This window comes from Mobula birostris, chromosome 9 (genome assembly GCF_030028105.1).
Source record: "Mobula birostris isolate sMobBir1 chromosome 9, sMobBir1.hap1, whole genome shotgun sequence".
In the NCBI taxonomy this organism is placed as follows: domain Eukaryota; kingdom Metazoa; phylum Chordata; class Chondrichthyes; order Myliobatiformes; family Myliobatidae; genus Mobula; species Mobula birostris.
The window spans coordinates 74,649,363-74,665,984 of NC_092378.1; the positions used below are offsets into that span (position 1 = coordinate 74,649,363).

The window sequence follows — 16,622 nt, forward strand, 5'->3', positions numbered from 1 at the left end:
CCTACATTAATACTGTTTTCGCTAACAGGAGGTGTTTTCACTGTTACAAAGAAAATCACGTGAAAAATTCATTGTGTCAAAAAAATCAGCGTGTGCCCCGAGCAGCCGCTTTCCCCCGGATTCGGAACGGCATTTTCGCTGGCATTGCTTAAACAAATCCCTGTGAGCAGCTGCTAGCAAGATGAGTTCTATGGTATCAGAAAAGCCTGAAAGAGCTCATAAGGGTGTTACACTTAGCGTAAAACTAGACATAATTAAGCATTTTGATAGTGGTGAACGAAGTAAGGACTAAGTGAGTTTGGTTTGTGGAAGCTGACGAAGATGATGAAGAGGTTTTGGCGTCCCATGACCAAGAACTGATGAAGAGCTGATGCAATTGGAAGAGGAAAGGTTAATAATCGAAACCGAATGAGTAACGATAAAGTACAACTTTAATTTTGAAAGGGTTCGTCAGTTTAGGGGATTTTGCAGGATGGTTTGAGTCCTTACAAAGAACTGTAAGCTAGAAAAATGCGCGAGGCTCAGCAGTCAAGCAAGCCTTCCATATCAGCCACAGCAGACGACGAACCTCGACCTTCAACATCGAGGCGGGCAGTCATAGGAGAAGATGATCTGCCTGCCCTAATGGAAACAGATGACAAGATGACACCCCAGTGTCCCACCACCCCAACACACAGGCCGTGGACAGATACTGATTCGTGGAGAATGTAGCAGTAGCCAGGAGACACACAGCACATCTTTAAGAAAAAATCCAAAATAAACATGCTAATTAATTAGGTGCTGCCTGACACGTAATTGATTAGCATGTTTATTTCGGCTATTTTTCTTGAAGATGTGCTGTGTGCCTCCCGGCTACCGCTGTACCATTGCATGGTTCGCGGCAATGTATCGGTCGGCGGCCCGGAGGGTGGGGGCCACTGCACCACCCCAGTCTGTGACGACTCAGCCTAACACACCACCATTAGTGTGCTCCACGCTTTCCCAATTCCGGTAAGCGATACTACACTGTGCATACATTATTTCTACTTTATATCAGCTGTGTATTTTTACATGTTATTTGGTATGATTTGGCAGCTTCATGGCTTAACGGTTACTGGAGAGCGCTTGCGTTGTGTTTTTGCCAACAGCGCTTGCATGAGATTTTTGCTGCGGAGAACAGTTCAGGCAATGATTGTGGAAAAGTATTTCTACTTTATATAAGCTGTGTATGTATCATATCATTCCTGCTTTTACTATATGTTACTGATATTTTAGGTTTTGTGTGTTATTTGGCATGATTTGGTAGGTTATTTTTGGGTCTGCGAATGCTCACAAAATTTTTCCCATATACGGTAAATAAATGGTAATTGCTTCTTCGCTTTACAACATTCCGGCTTACGAACCGTTTCATAGGAACGCTCTACCTTCGGATGGCGGGGAAACCTGTATTGGGAAGTGAACCTGGTCAGGCGTCAGATCTCTCAGTGGGAGGGCATTTTGGAGATAGTGATCATAATTCTATCTCCTTTACAATAGCATTGGAGAGAGATAGGAACAGACAAGTTAGAAAAGCGTTTAACTGGAATAAGGGGAATTATGAGGCTATCAGGCAGGAAATTGGAGGCTTAAATTGGAAACAGATGTTCTCAGGGAAAAGTATGGAGGAAATGTGACAAATATTCAGGGGATATTTGTGTGGAATTCTGCATAGGTATGTTCCAATGAGACAGGGAAGTTATGGTAGGGTACAGGAACCATGGTGTACAAAGGCTATAATAAATCTAGTCAAGAAGAAAAGAAAAACTTACAAAAGGTTCAGAGAGCTAGGTAATGTTAGAAATCTAGAAAATTATAAGGCTTAAAGGAAGGAGCTTAAGAATGAAATTAGGAGAGCCAGAAGGGGCCATGAGAAGGCCTTGGCCGGCAAGATTGAGGAAAACCCCAAAGCATTCTACAAGTATGTGAAGAGCAAGAGAATAAGACATGAAATAATAGGACCTATCAAATGTGACAGTGGGAAAGTATGTATGGAACCGGAGGAAATAGCAGGGGTGCTTAACGAATACTTCAGTATTCACTATGGAAAAGGATCTTGGTGATTGTAGTGATGACTTTTAGCAGACTGAAAAGCTTGAGCATGTAAATATTAAGAAAGAGGATGTGCTAGAGGATTTGGAAAGCATCAAGTTGGATAAGTTGCTGGGACCAGATGAGATGTACCCCAGGCTGCTGTGGGAGGTGAGGAAGTAGACTGATGAGCCTCTGGCGATGATCTTTGCATCATCAATGGGGACGGGAGAGGTTCTGGAGGATTGGAGTATTGTGGATGGTGTTCCTTTAATCAAGAAAGGGAGTAGAGATGGCCCAGGAAATTATAGACCAGTGAGTCTTACCTCAGTAAGTTGTTGGAGAAGATCCTGAGAGGCAGGATTTATGAACATTGGAGAGGTATAATATGATTAGGAATAGTCAGCATGGCTTTGTCAAGGGCAGGTCATGCTTTATGAGCCTGACTGAATTTTTTGAGGATATGACTAAACACATTGATGAAGGAAGAGCAGTAGATGTAGTGTATATGGATTTCAGCAAGGCATTTGATAAGGTACCCCATACAAGGCTTATTGAGAAAGTAAGCAGGTATGGGATCCAAGGGGACATTGCTTTGTGGATTCAGAACTGGCTTGCCCACAGAAGGCAAAAAGTGGTTGTAGACAGGTCATATTCTGCATGGAGGTCGGTCACCAGTGAAGTGCCGCAGGGATCTGTTCTGGGACCCTTACTCTTTGTGATTTTTATAAATGACCTGAATGAGGAAGTGGAGAGATGTGTCATCAGCAAACTTACTAACCCAAAGGTTGGAGGTGTTGTGGATAGTGTGGAGGGCTGTCAGAAGTTACAGTAGTACATTGATAGGATGCAAAACTGGGCTGAGAAGTGGCAGATGGAGTTCAACCCAGATAAGTGTGAAGTGGTTCACTTTGGTAGGTCAAATCTGATGGCAGAATATAGTATTAATGTTAAGGCTCTTGGCAGTGTGGAGGATCAGGGGGATCTTGGGGTCCGAGTCCATAGGACGCTCAAAGCAGCTGTGCAGGTTGACTCTGTGGTTAGGAAGGCGTATGGTATATTGGCCTTCATCAATCGTGGATTTGAATTTAGGAGCTGAGAGGTAATGTTGCAGCTATATAGGACCCTGGTCAGCCCCTGCTTGGAGTATTGTGTTCTGGTTGCCATAGAAAGGGTGCAGAGGAGATATACAAGGATGTTGCCTGGATTGGGGAGCATGCCATGTGAGAACAGGTTGAGTGAACTCACCCTTTTCTCCTTGGAGCGACGGAAGATTAGAGGTGACCTGATAGAGATGTATAAGATGATGAGAGGCATTGATCATGTGGATAGTCAGAGGCTTTTTCCCAGGGCTGAAATAGTTGCCACAAGAGGACACATGTTTAAGGTGCTGGGGAGCAGATACAGAGGAGATGTCAGGGGTAAATTTTTATTTAACTCGGAGTGGTGAGTGCGTGGAATGGGCAGCCACTAACAGTGGTGGAGGTAGATAAAATTGGGTCTTTTAAGAGACTTTTAGATAGGTACAGGGAGCTTAGTAAAATAGAGGCCTAGTAATTTCTAAGATAGGGACATGTTCAGCACAAATCTGTGGGCCAAAGGGCTTGTATTGTGCTGCAGCTTTTCTATGTTTCTATGAATTGCAGTGAGTGCAGACCCAGAGCCCTCAAACGTTCCTCGTATGATAACCTTGTATTCCTGGAATCATTCTTGTGAACCTCCAATGGGCCCTCTTCAATGCCAGCATACCTTTCCTAAGATGAGGGGCCCAAAGCTGTTCACAGTATTCAAGGTGAGGCCTCACCAATGCCCTAAAGACTCAGCATCAGGTTAAGATTTACCTGCATATCAAATTTGCATACTTTTATTGTTTATACTATTTGTTTGCGGCACATCTTTTTTTTTAAATGTTTTTTGTTTTGTGGCTGCCTGTAAGGAGACAAATCTCACAGTTATACTGTATATAGTATAAAGGCTTTGATAATGTACTTTGTACTTCATTAACTTTGGCGATGAATATGATGTCTCAATTTGTTTTGAATGAAGTCTGCCGAGAGGTTGTGCATCACTCTATTGATATTTCATGAGATGGCTTTCAGCTTTTCCACTTTCACTCCTAACCTAATCTATTTTGGGATGTTATCCTGGGAAAATTGGTTTTACTGATTTGGTTTAGCTAAAAAATATTGAAATTCTGTTGAAAAGCCTAGATAGAGTGGATGTGGAGACGATGTTCCCTGTAGCAGACATCCCACCCTACAAAAACTCATTTCAGGAAGGTAGCACCATCAATTTGTAGGAGACTCCTGGAACTTCCAGGAGAGGTGGGATGTCTGCAGTAGAGTAGCTCCTTAGCAGCTAGCCAGCTAGTTTAAATAACGTTAGCTATGCTAATGAACGAATGACGCCTGTTAAACTCACCTTAACGTGCCTTTTACAGTCCTAACCCACCATGGGCAATAGAAAAGTCACTGGAAAAGTCACTGTTGCAAACAGTGCAGCGAGCAACACTGTCATTATTTTTGACGCCTATTAGGCAGGGTTACACTTTACTGTAGTCTGGAGTGACGTATATTTTTTTTTTGGAGCACTCTGCCATGGCGCGCGTGCTCTCTCGCGCTCACCTGCTCCCCCTAGCGCGCTCTCTCGCTCTCTCTTGCTTTCTCTCACTTGCTTGCTCTCAAACAAATTGATTTCCGTGGTATTGTATATAATTTGCGGGCATCAGGGAGCCACTATTGATATGCGGGAGACTCCCGGAACTTCCGGGAGGGGTGGGATGTCTGCTATAGTGGGGAAATCTAGGACTAGAGGGCATAGCCTCAGGAGAGAAAGGATATCAATTTAGAACAGAGATGAGGAGGGATTTCTTTAGCCAGAGGATGGCGTGTCTAGGTGATTTCTGGTCTTGCCCTCCAGTATTTGCTGTAGGAACTGGCAACTTGTTCTAGATATCCACTGTTCTTTCAGAGAAAGACTTGTAACTATATTAAATATTTAGAAACAAGGCAGCATGGTAGCATGCAGCTAACATCATGCTTTACAGTGCTAGCAACCAGAAGATTAAGATTCAATTCCCACATCTGTAAAGAGATTGTACATTTCCCCATGACTGTGGCTTTCCACTGGGTGCTCCAGCTTCCTTGCACATTCCAAAAAAAGTGCAGGTCGCAGTTAGTAATTTGTGGGCATGCTATATTGATGGCTGATGAGCAGAAATTATTTTCAGGATGCTCCCAGCACGTGCTTGGATTGTGTTGGGTGTTGATGCAAACATGGCATTTTAATGTATGTTTCAATGTTTTGATATACCTGTGACAAATAAAACTAATATTTCTTTATGTTTAGAATGCAAGAAAATGGGAGCAGGAGTAAGCCTTCATCAACTTTCCTGGTAACTTTCTCAAAAAACTCTTAAGATTGGTTAGACATGATCTAACATACACAAAGCCATGGGTAACTATCCTTAATTAGTCTATGTCTATCCAAAATTTATATATCCGATCCCTCTGAATACCTTCCAATAACTTTCCCACTAATATCAGACTCACCAGCCTATAATTAACCTTTCTTGAACGATGGAACAACAAAGGTTCAAAGATCAATTTTATTATCAAAGTATGTATGCAGAATACAACTCTGAGATTTGTCTTATCCAGATGACCATAAAATACAGAAAACCATAGAGTAGTTAAATGAAAGGTATCAACCACCTCCCATCTCCCGCTAGTTGTAATCCCTCCCCGCATGAAAAGAGAAAGAAAACAAAACTCGCAAACTCGAATCCCACACACTGCCACCATTCTTTCACACAAGAACTAACAGATCACCCACATGGAGAAACAATGAGCACATCAAACCCCAAATCCTTAGCCTCCTAAATGGCAAGAAAGAGTGGATGAGAACTTCAGGAGAAAGTTCAGTGAGAACTGCAGTGGACTGAAAAGCTTGAGCATGTAGGTATTAAGGAAGAGGATGTGCTGGAGCTTTTGGGAAGTATCAACTTGTATAAGTCATTGGGACCAGACGGGATGTACCCCAGGCTACTGTGGTAAGTGAGGGAGGAGATTGCTGAGCCTCTGGCGATGATCTTTGCATCATCAATGAGGACGGAAGAGGTTCCGGAGGATTGGAGGGTTGCGGATGTTGTTCCCTTATTTAAGAAAGGGAGTAGAGATATCACAGATGAGTGAGTCTTACTTCAGTGGTTGGTAAGTTGATGGAGAAGATCCTGAGAGGCAGGATTTATGACCGTTTGGTGTGGCATAATATGATTAGGAATAATCAGCATGGCTTTGTCAAAGGCAGGTTGTACCTTATGAGCCTGATTGTGATATTTATCGATGACTTGGATGAGGAATTGGAGGGTTGGGTGTGTTGTGGATAGTGTGGAGGGTTGTCAGAGGTTACAGCGGGACATTGATAGGATGCAAAACCGGGCTGAGAAGTGGCAGATGGAGTTCAACCCAGATAAGTGTGAAGTGGTTCACTTTGGTAGGTCAAATCTGATAGCAGAATATAGTATTAACGTTAAGGCTCTTGGCAGTGTGGAGGATCAGAGGGATCTTGGGGTCCGAGTAAATAGGACGCTCAAAGCAGCTGCGCAGGTTGACTCTGTGGTTAAGAAGGCATATGGTGCATTGGCCTTCATCAATCGTGGGATTGAGTTTAAGAACCGAGAGGTAATGTTGCAGATATATAGGACCCTGGTCAGACCCCACTTGGAGTACTGTGCTCATTTCTGGTCACCCCACAAAAGGAAGGACGTAGAAACCATAGAAAGGGTGTAGAAGAGATCTACAAGGATGTTTCCTGGATTGGGGAGCATACCTTATGAGAATAGGTTGAGTAAACTCTGCCTTTTCTCCTTGGAGTGACAGAGGATGAGAGGTGACTTAATAGAGGTACAAGATAATGAGAGGCATTGATCATATGGATAGTCAGAGGCTTTTCCCCAGGGCTGAATTGGCTACCACGAGAGGGCATAGTTTTAAGGTGCTTGGAAGTAGGTACAGAGGAGATGTCAGGGGTAAGTTTTTTTACATAGAGATTGGTGAGTGCGTGGAATGGGCATATGGTGGTGGAGGCGGAAATGAAAGGGTCTTTTAAGAGACTCCTTGGATGGTTACGTGGAGCTTAGGAAAATAGAGGGCCATGCGTAAAGCCTAGGTAATTCTAAGGTAGGGACATGTTCGGCACAGCTATGGGGGCTGAAGGGCCTGTATTGTGCTGTATATTTTCTATGTTTCTAAAAAAAAAAAACATAGAACTGAAAAGGCCAATATGAACTACAATTAGTTTGAACTACAATCCAATCCATAAATCTCAGGATTTCAATAACATAGAGATGAGCATTTAATTTTGCTGGTGGGGGAGGGGGGATTGTTCTCTGCCGCTTACGGGCAGGAGTGGGGAGCTGGGGGGTACTTTGGGGTTCTCACATCTAACTTGTTCATTCTTTGGGGCACTTCTCTGCTTTCGTGGATGTTTTGTGAATAAAAAGCATTCCAAGATGTAGATTATATACATTTCTCTGATATTAAATTTGACCTTTGAACATCTCAGAGAGCATCAGGACTTCACGGCCCCTCCAATGGCAGTGGCACAATCCCAGCAGCCTCTCCGAGAACTGCTCACTCTGTGAACATTTGCCTCGATGTCTCAATCTTCGATGCTTTAACCAGTGAACAATGTAGTCAATCGTGGCCCCTCATCGCATCGCTGAGCTTCTCCTTGTGGTAGCTCGTGTTCACATTCCTCTCCTGGAGTTTTCTCGAGGACAGTACAACATTAGCTCACTCATTCAAACTACAGACAGTAAGTCACATGCTCCAACAGTTTCTAAAGCAAAAGTTAAGATGAAAGGAATAAGTAGAAGACACAAAGTCTAAAATGACTTACTATTTGGAAGATGTTACCTGAGGAATCATTGTTCGCTGACATTATCTTGAACAGATGTTGCAACATTAGCTCTCCTGCAATCCTCTGGTACCTCACCTTTTGCTAATGATCTAAATACCTCTGCTAGGGCCCCAGCAACTTCGGCACTTGCCTCCCATGGGGTCTGAGAGAGCACCTTGTGGGGCCCTGGGGATTTATCCACTCTAATTTGCCTCTGGACAGCAAACACCTTCTCTGTAACCTGTACAGCGTCCATGAATTTGATGCCTCTTTGCCTTACTTCTATAGATTGTGTCTGTCTCCTGAGTAAATACAGATGCAAAAAAATTATTTAAAATCTCCCCATCTCTTGGTTCCATGCATGGATTATCATTCTGGTCTTCCAGAGGCCAAATTTTGTCCCTTGCGATCCTTTTGTTTTTAGGCATATCTGTAGAATCCATTGGGATTTTCCTCCACTTTGTCTGCTAGGAAAAACACCATGCCACCTTTTAGCCCTCCTAAACACAAAAGAATCTGCAGATGCTGGGGTCAAAGCAACGCTCACAACACACTGGAGGAACTCAGCAGGTCGGGCAGTATCCGTGGAAAAGATCGGTCGACGTTTTGGGCCGGAACCCTTCGTCAGGACTGTAGAGGGAAGGGGCAGAGGCCCTGTAAATAAGGTGAGGGGGAGGGTGGAAAGAAGGTTGGTAGGTTCCAGGTGAAAAACCAGTAAGGGGAAAGATAAAGGGGTGGGGGACAGGAAGCAGGGAGGTGATAGGCAGGAAAGGTGAAGAAGGAATAGGGGAAAACACAATGGGTAGTAGAAGGAGGCGGAACCATGAGGGAGGTGATAAGCAGCTGGGGGAAGGGGACAGAGTGACATAGAGATAGAGGAAGGGAGGGGGAGGAAATTACCGGAAGTTGGAGAATTCTATGTTCATACCAAGGGGCTGGAGACTACCTAGACAATATATGAGGTGTTGCTCCTCCAACCTGAGATTAAGCCTCATCATGGCAGTAGAGGAGGCCAACTCCTCCAACGTGAGTTTAGCCTCATCATGGCAGTAGAGGAGGCCATGGATACTGCCTGTCCTGCCAAGTTTCTCCAGCGTGTTGTGAGTGTTGTTTTAGCCCTCCTGACTTCCTTAAGTTTTCTCTTGCATTTCTTGCTCTCCATAAGCACCTCATTTGTTCTGACCTTCCTACAGCTCCTTTTTATTTTCTTAACCAGAGCCTCAGTATCTCTTGAAAACCAAGGATCCCTACACCTGTTATCTTTACCTTTTATTCTAACAGGTACATACAAGCTTCGTACTCTCAAAATTTTACTTTTGAAGGCCTCTCACTTACAAAGAAACGTTTTGCTGGAAAACAGCAAGTGCCAATCAACACTTGCTAAATCTTTTCCGATATCTCCTCAGATTTTTTTTCTCCAGTCCTGCTAAATGTTCTTGGCCTGAATCATCGACTGTGCTCTTTTCCATAGACACTGCTTGGCCTGCTGACTTCTTCCAGCATTTTGTATGTGTTGGTATCATCAAAACTGGCTTTTCTCCAATTTAGAATCTCAACTCCAGGACCAGACCTATCTTTTTGTATATTTGCTTTGAAAATAGTGGCATTGTGATCACTAGATACAATGTGTGCACCTACACAAACCTCTGTCACCAGTCCTGTCCCATTCTCTAACAGCATATCAAGTATTCCACACCCTCTTACTGGGACCTCTATGCGCTGATTAAGGAAACTCTCCTGAACACATTTGACAAACTCTAATCCAACTGATCCTTTTATAGCATGGGAGCTCCAGTCAATATGTGTAAAGATAAATTCACCTACTAGTCTGCCCTGTTATTCCATATATAATGACTAATCTGCCTTAGACTAGATCTCCTCTTTCGCTCCAATTTCTCAGCCTCAATTTCCTCCAACTTTCAGAATTTTAGTCTATTTCCTTTTTAAACACTTCCAGTGATCTTGCTGTAGAGCCGGCGAAAGATGCACCACACTCTGAGAAATTTCTCTCTTTTGGTAGAGCTGTCTAAAGATGCATCACCTCTGAGAGGAAGTTCCAACATGTCTCAGTGTTAAATGCTACCCCTGTATGTCCCTCGTATGAGAATGTCCCAACTGTGTAAACATCCTGACATCCACCCTTCTGGAACTTGCATATTTCAGCAAAATCAACCCTCTTTCTCTAAACTCCAAAACATACCATTTTATTTTTATCCACTCATGATTGGACAGCCTCTCATCCCAGGAACAATGTTCCCTCTAATTTTCAGTAGTCAGTGTGCGCAAAATTCTTATGTTATGCAAATTGTTTTCCTATGACAAAAATATGTGCACACTGAATGCACACATGGGACAGTTTATGTGGGTTTACAAATTATTTGACATAAAGCTGCACAAAATAACAACAAAATAACATACGTATTTAAGTCACACACACAAAAAATTGCTGGTGAACACAGCAGGCCAGATAGCATCTATAGGAAGAGGTACAGTTGACATTTCGGGCCAAGACTCTTCGTCAGGACTAACTGAAAGAAGAGACAGTAAGAGATTTGAAAGTGGGAGGGGGATGGGGAGATCCGAAATGATAGGAGAAGACAGGAGGGGGAGGGATGGAGCTAAGAACTGGAAAGTTGATTGGCAAAAGGGATATGAGGCTGGAGAAGGGAGAGGATCATTGGATGGGAGGACTAGGGAGAAAGAAAGGGGTGGGGGGGAGTGGAAGCCCAGAGGATGGGCAAGGAGTAAGAGGGACAGAGGGAGAAAAAAGAGGAGGGAAAAAGGGGAAAGAAAAATATCATAATGATAATAAATAAGGGATGTGGTACGAAGGGGAGGAGGGGCATTAACAGAAGTTAGAGAGGTCAATGTTCATGCCATCAGGTTGGAGATGTTCAATTTTTATCATATTTAAGTCACTCAGTTATTTTTTCTCTCTCCTGTCTTTGGCATTTACCCATTCTTTGTAAACTCTATCTCGACTAATAGAACTTCCATCTCATTGATAGCTTTTGATTCTCATTAACATATCCAAATGACATTCACCTAAATGGTTTCTCAGCTTGTTTTTGAGTTGATTCATTAGGCTAAAACCTCGTTCACAGTCAGCACTGGGTGCAAGAAATGTCCATCAACTGTGCAAGGTCGCAAAACTGTTCATTTTGAAGTACAAATGCCACCATTTGTGTAAAGTTTGAAATCAATTTGGATTTATTTTTTTCTTGCACGGAAAATTTGAAATCATTAAACTGTCTAAATATTACAGTATTTTCAGCTAGAAAATCATGATATTTTAGACAAAAGGCATTAACGTGTTCATCACCAAATGTGAAGTCACAATCTGCAATTGCGGAGAAATCAAAAGCTGACCATTCTTGTACCTCAACTTTGATCTCCTCTGGGTTTGATCGTTTTTGCTCTCACTCATCTGCACTAAACTGTAACATTCATAGCACTCCTGTAACAGGTAATGATGGGTTCTGTTGTCTGAGCTTTTGTACACTGTCCAAATGCGATTTACTTGCCAAATAATGCTTCAAAAAGTCAAGTTTCCAAATATCATCCCACTTCTTTCCACCAGCAAATTCTCCAGCAACTTTCACATCACAACAATACAAGCAGATAATTCCAGTTTCGGAATCATACATAAATATTTCTCATAGCTGAATGTTCATGACCTCATGAGCTTTCGGTGTAACAGTTTCTACTATTTTGTTAAGGAATTCAACTTTAAACAAATTTACAGTTCTTTAGTGCTTCACACCCTTCGCTTCTTTTGAATTCGACATAGTGAATCAATATTTTTTCCAATAAAAACTTAGTAAGCTATCTACAGAATTTGAAACTGATCTTTGTAAACTTTACGATATGAATACTGTCTGCCAAACATGGCTGCCGCCATGATGCAGCTGTACAAACTGGAACAGGAAAAGCGAGGTGCCATAAATTAGTGACGTGCATTGTAGTATTTGAAAAACCAACTAACTAGTTAACAGAAACAGTTAGCTAAAAGATTACTTTCAGTAAGTATAATTTTATTAACTACTACATTATTTTAGATAACCTTTTGTGCACATATTAATTTCCTTCGTGTGCTGGTTGAAAAATTTGTGTGCACGCACACAACTTAGAAGGAACTATGCCCAGGAATCTCTGGTGAATCTCTTTTGGACTACCTCCAATGCTAGTATGATTTTATCTAATGGACTTTGTGGCCCGTTCTTCTTTCAGACTTTTCTTTTGTGAAAACAAATTATCTTTAGACCTTCCTGATTATATTCCTAGGAAACGCCAAACATTCTGTTTATAACTTCAGCAACTCCCGGGAGATTGTTAATATACTTGCATCTTTCTAGTGAATGTGGATTTCAGAACTTTGAGATAATCATCACAGGGCCATGCACTTTATGCAAATCACGTAAACCCATTTAAACACAATGGTTGCAATAGAAAGAATTGATAACCAAAATCAACAAATACTACCCCTTCTCTCAGTTAGTTTCACAATTAGTGTTTCATTGTTTATCAAATAAATTGACATTGGTTCTTTCAATCGAAACTAGAAATCCCAAATCACTTCTAGAGTCCTCATGTTAACCTTCCACAATGTTTGAGTTCTAGCCTCACACCAATTCATCCCACATTCCTGGATAGTTTGTAAGAATAAGCACATTGTTCAATGGAGAAGCTGTCTTAATTCCATCTTCCTACTTTTTAATCACCCAAAGTCTACTTACTACCAACTTTCTGTTCCCATTTTCACATTAGCATTACCATCACTGTACCTCCTATGTCCCGATGCATTGGAGCGAAACTCAATGTGCTGCCTTTGTGGCTGTTTCATTTTGCCTTCACTCCTTCAATACATACATCAGCCATTCCTCCCTCACATCTCAGGAAATTGAGATTAATGGAAAACAAGATTGACTTTTAAGCTCCTGAGATCCTAAGTAATCTTAGTATTGCTGTTGGTAAATCTGATGGGTTAACATAGTGATTAGTGTAACACATTACACCACCAGTTGTAAGATCAGAGTTTAATTCCCACTGGTGTCTGTAGAGTCTATGTTCTCCCCATGACTGTGTTGGTTTTCTCCAGGTGCTCGGCTTTACTCCTGAATTCAAAGGCATACAAGTTAGGGTTACTAAGTAAGTGTGGTGATATTTGTGGGATTGCTCCCAACATATCCTTACAGTGTTGGGCCTTGACACAAAACAAAGCATTTCACTGTAGCTTTTGATGTTTCAATGTACATCTGACAAATGTACTGATGTCTGGTGGCCTTTTCTACTTTGAGCTGTAATCTTTCCATGAGTGGTTTATTATTAAAACAGAAATTCTACAACTTCAATGTAGCAAAATTATCGTAAGAGATTCGGCCTGGTGTGAGAACACCAATGTGTGTGAATGGAAAATTCTATAAAAGATGGATTTGGTTTCGTACATGGGTAAAACCCTCCTAGCCAGTGATCACATCTACATGAAGTGTTGTTATAGGAAAGTAACATTCATCACCCAAGAACCTCATCACCCAGGCCATGCTCTTTTCTCACTGCTGCCATCAGGTAGAAGGTACAAGAGCCTCAGGATCTGCACCACCAGGTTTAAGAACAGTTAGAACCCCTCATCCGTCAGGCTCTTGAACAAGAGGATAACTACATTCATTTACTGAGTTATTTCCCACAACAAATGATTGCACTTTAAGGACTTTTATCTTATTATTTCATGATTTCATTATTTATTGCTAACTATTTATATTTGGATTTGCACAGTTTGTTGTCTTCTGCACTCTGGTTGATCTTTCATTGACCCTGTTATAGTTACTCTTCCATAGATTTGTTTAGTATGTGGCACGAAAATGAAACTTGGGGTTGAGTGTGGTGACTTGTATGTGTGATAATAAAACTTGCTTTGAGCGGTGTTAACAAACAAAACAAAAATTAAGCAGTGTGAGAGCAGAAGATCAAAGGCTTCATGAAAGAATTGTGTTTTAAGGAAGAATTGGAATTGTTTTATTATCGTCAGATGTATAGTGAAAGCTTGTCTTCCATATTCATGAACACTAGGTACAGAGGAAATGTCAGGGGTAAGTTTTTTACGCAGAGAGTGGTGAGCGCGTGGAAAGGGCTACCGGCGACGGTAGTGGAGGCGGATATGATAGGGTCTTTTAAGAGACTCCTAGGTAGGTACATGGAGCTTAGAAAAATAGAGGGCTATGGGTAACCCTTGGTAATTTCTAAGCTAAGGACATGTTTGGCACAACTTTGTGGGCTAAAGGGCCTGTATTGTGCTGTAGGTTTTCTATGTTTCTTATATCAATTCATTATAAGGTACATTGAAGTGCTAACAGGTCAAATAAAGAAGTGAAATACTCTTCAGAGGTAATGTTGCAGCTATATAGGACCCTGGTCAGACCCTACTTGGAGTACTGTGCTCATTTCTGATCACCTCACTACAGGAAGGATTTGGAAACCATAGAAAGGATGCAGAGAAGAATTACAAGGATGTCGCCTGGATTGGGGAGCATGCCTTATGCGAATGGTTTGAGTGAACTCGGCCTTTTTTCCTTGGAGCGACGGAGGATGAGAAGTGACCTCATACAGGTGTATAATGTCAACTGTACTCTTTCTCTATATATGCTGCCTGGCCTGTTGAGTTCCTCCAGCATTTTGTGTGTATTGGTACCATCAAAATTGGCTTTTATCGAATTTAGAATCTCATCCCCAGGACCAGACCTATCTTTTTACGTATTTACTTTGAACTACTGACATTGTGATCACTAGATACAATGTGTGCACCTACACAAACCTCTGTCACCAGTTCTGTCTCATTCCCTAACAGCAGATCAAGTATTCCACACTATTGGGACCTCTATGCAATGATTTAGGAAACTTCCCTGAACACATTGGACAAACTCTATCCCATGTAACCCTTTTACTGTATGGGAGTCCCAGTCAAAATGTGGAAAGATAAATTCACTTACAATAACAACCTTGTGCCTTACAGCAGTCTGCAAACTCTCTACAAATTTGTTCCTCTAAATCCCTCAAGGGTGGGTGGTCTGTAATATCGTCCTGTTAAGGTAGTCGTACGTACCTTTCATATTTTTCAGTTCCAGCCATGAAGCCTCACTAGGCGTGTTCTCCAGTTTGCCCTGACTGAGCACTGCAGTGACATTTTCCCTGACTAGCAACACCCCACTCCTCCTGCTCTGTCACATCTAGAACAACAGAACTTCTGAAAATTGAAGTGTCAGCCCTGCCCTTCTGCAACCAAGTCTCACTAATGGCTACAATGTCATAATTCCTGGTGTTGATTCATGCCCCAAGCTTATCTTCCTTTTTTTGTGATGGTACTTGCATTGAAATATACGAAGTTCAGGACATTAGTGACACCATGCTCAACTTTTGGTTCCTGACTTTGTCCGAGGTCTTAACAACGTGTGTCCACAACCTTTTCACTAACTGTTCTGGACTCTGGTTCTCATGTCTCTGCAACTCTAGTTTAAACCCCACTGTGCAGCATTAACAAATGTTCCCTCTAGGATGTTCATCACCTTCCAGTTCAGATGCAAACCTTCCCTGGAATAGAGTCCAAAATCTGAAGTCCTCCCTCTTGCAGCATCACTTTGCCATGTGTTAATCTGTATGATCTTCCTATTTCTTGCCTCACTACCATGTGGCATGGGTAGCAATCCTGAGGTCGCAACCCTTGAGGTCCTGCCATTTAACTCAGGAACTACCTTCCTGAACTCCCTTTGCAGAACCTCGTCACGCTTCCTATGTATGTCATTGGTCCAGACTCTGGCACCCGGGAGACAACATGCCGTCCACAGAGCCTCCTCTCTGTTCCTCTAACTAACAAATTCCCTATCACCACAGCTCTGTGCTTCTTCACACCCCCCCCCCCCCCAAACCTTTTGTTCTCACTTGTAGAGTCAGGCTCAGTGCCAGCAACCTGACTGCTAAGACTTTCCTCTGCTAGATTTCACCACCCCCCCCCCCCCACCACCACCACCACCACCACCAACAGTATCCAAAGTGATATACATGTTGTTGAGGGAGATGGCCACAGGGGTATTGGGCACTGGTTCCCTAACCCCTTTTCCATTCCTGACTGTCACCCAATTTCCTTTGTCTTGCACCTCAGGTGTAACTACCTCTCTGTATCCTATTCATCGTCCACCCAGCACCTCCCCACCCAGCCTCCTGAATGATACAGAGTTCATCCAGTTCCAGCTCCAACTCTTTACTGTGGATTGTTAGAAGCTGCAGCTGGATGCACTGCTCACAGGTGTAGTGAGAGACTGGAGATCTCCCTGCCTTCCTACATCCTGTAAGAGGAGGATTGCACTATCCTGCCTGGCAACTCCATTGTTCTAGCTAAGCAAACATAAAGGAAGACTAATATACTGCTGTTGGCGTGGGGTGGGGGGGGGGGGGTTCTCTACCTACAGCATTTTCTTTTCTTTTTTTTTGCCTTCTCTGATTGAAGCCTCTACTCGCTAAATCTTTGAAGAGCTAATGCCTCAAAATCTCCACTCTAATTCTGTCCGCTCCAATGATAGCCACTCTGACAATGCTGTTCCGCTTGCCCCTTCCTTGCTTTAATTTGTTCTTGTCGGTCAATTAGGTGCTGCTCAAAGCTGCAAACTGCCACGAGTCACTGCCTCTTC

General features: G+C 42.5%; 1 protein-coding gene across 5 annotated transcripts in view; it reads left to right on the top strand.

Annotated features, from left to right (window-relative positions):
• Positions 1-16,622, top strand: part of slc38a4 (solute carrier family 38 member 4) — a 125,417-nt gene that overhangs the window by 38,213 nt on the left and 70,582 nt on the right. The window contains exon 1 of one of the 5 annotated variants that reach the window (XM_072268270.1): positions 5,425-5,440. The exons of 2 other annotated variants lie outside the window; for them this stretch is intronic. The gene's annotated coding sequence lies outside the window, so the exon portion shown is untranslated. Of the gene's footprint in view, positions 1-5,424; positions 5,441-5,481; positions 5,503-14,457; positions 14,551-16,622 lie in introns of those variants that run through there. 2 more of the 5 variants (XM_072268269.1, XM_072268268.1) reach the window with 2 other exon arrangements.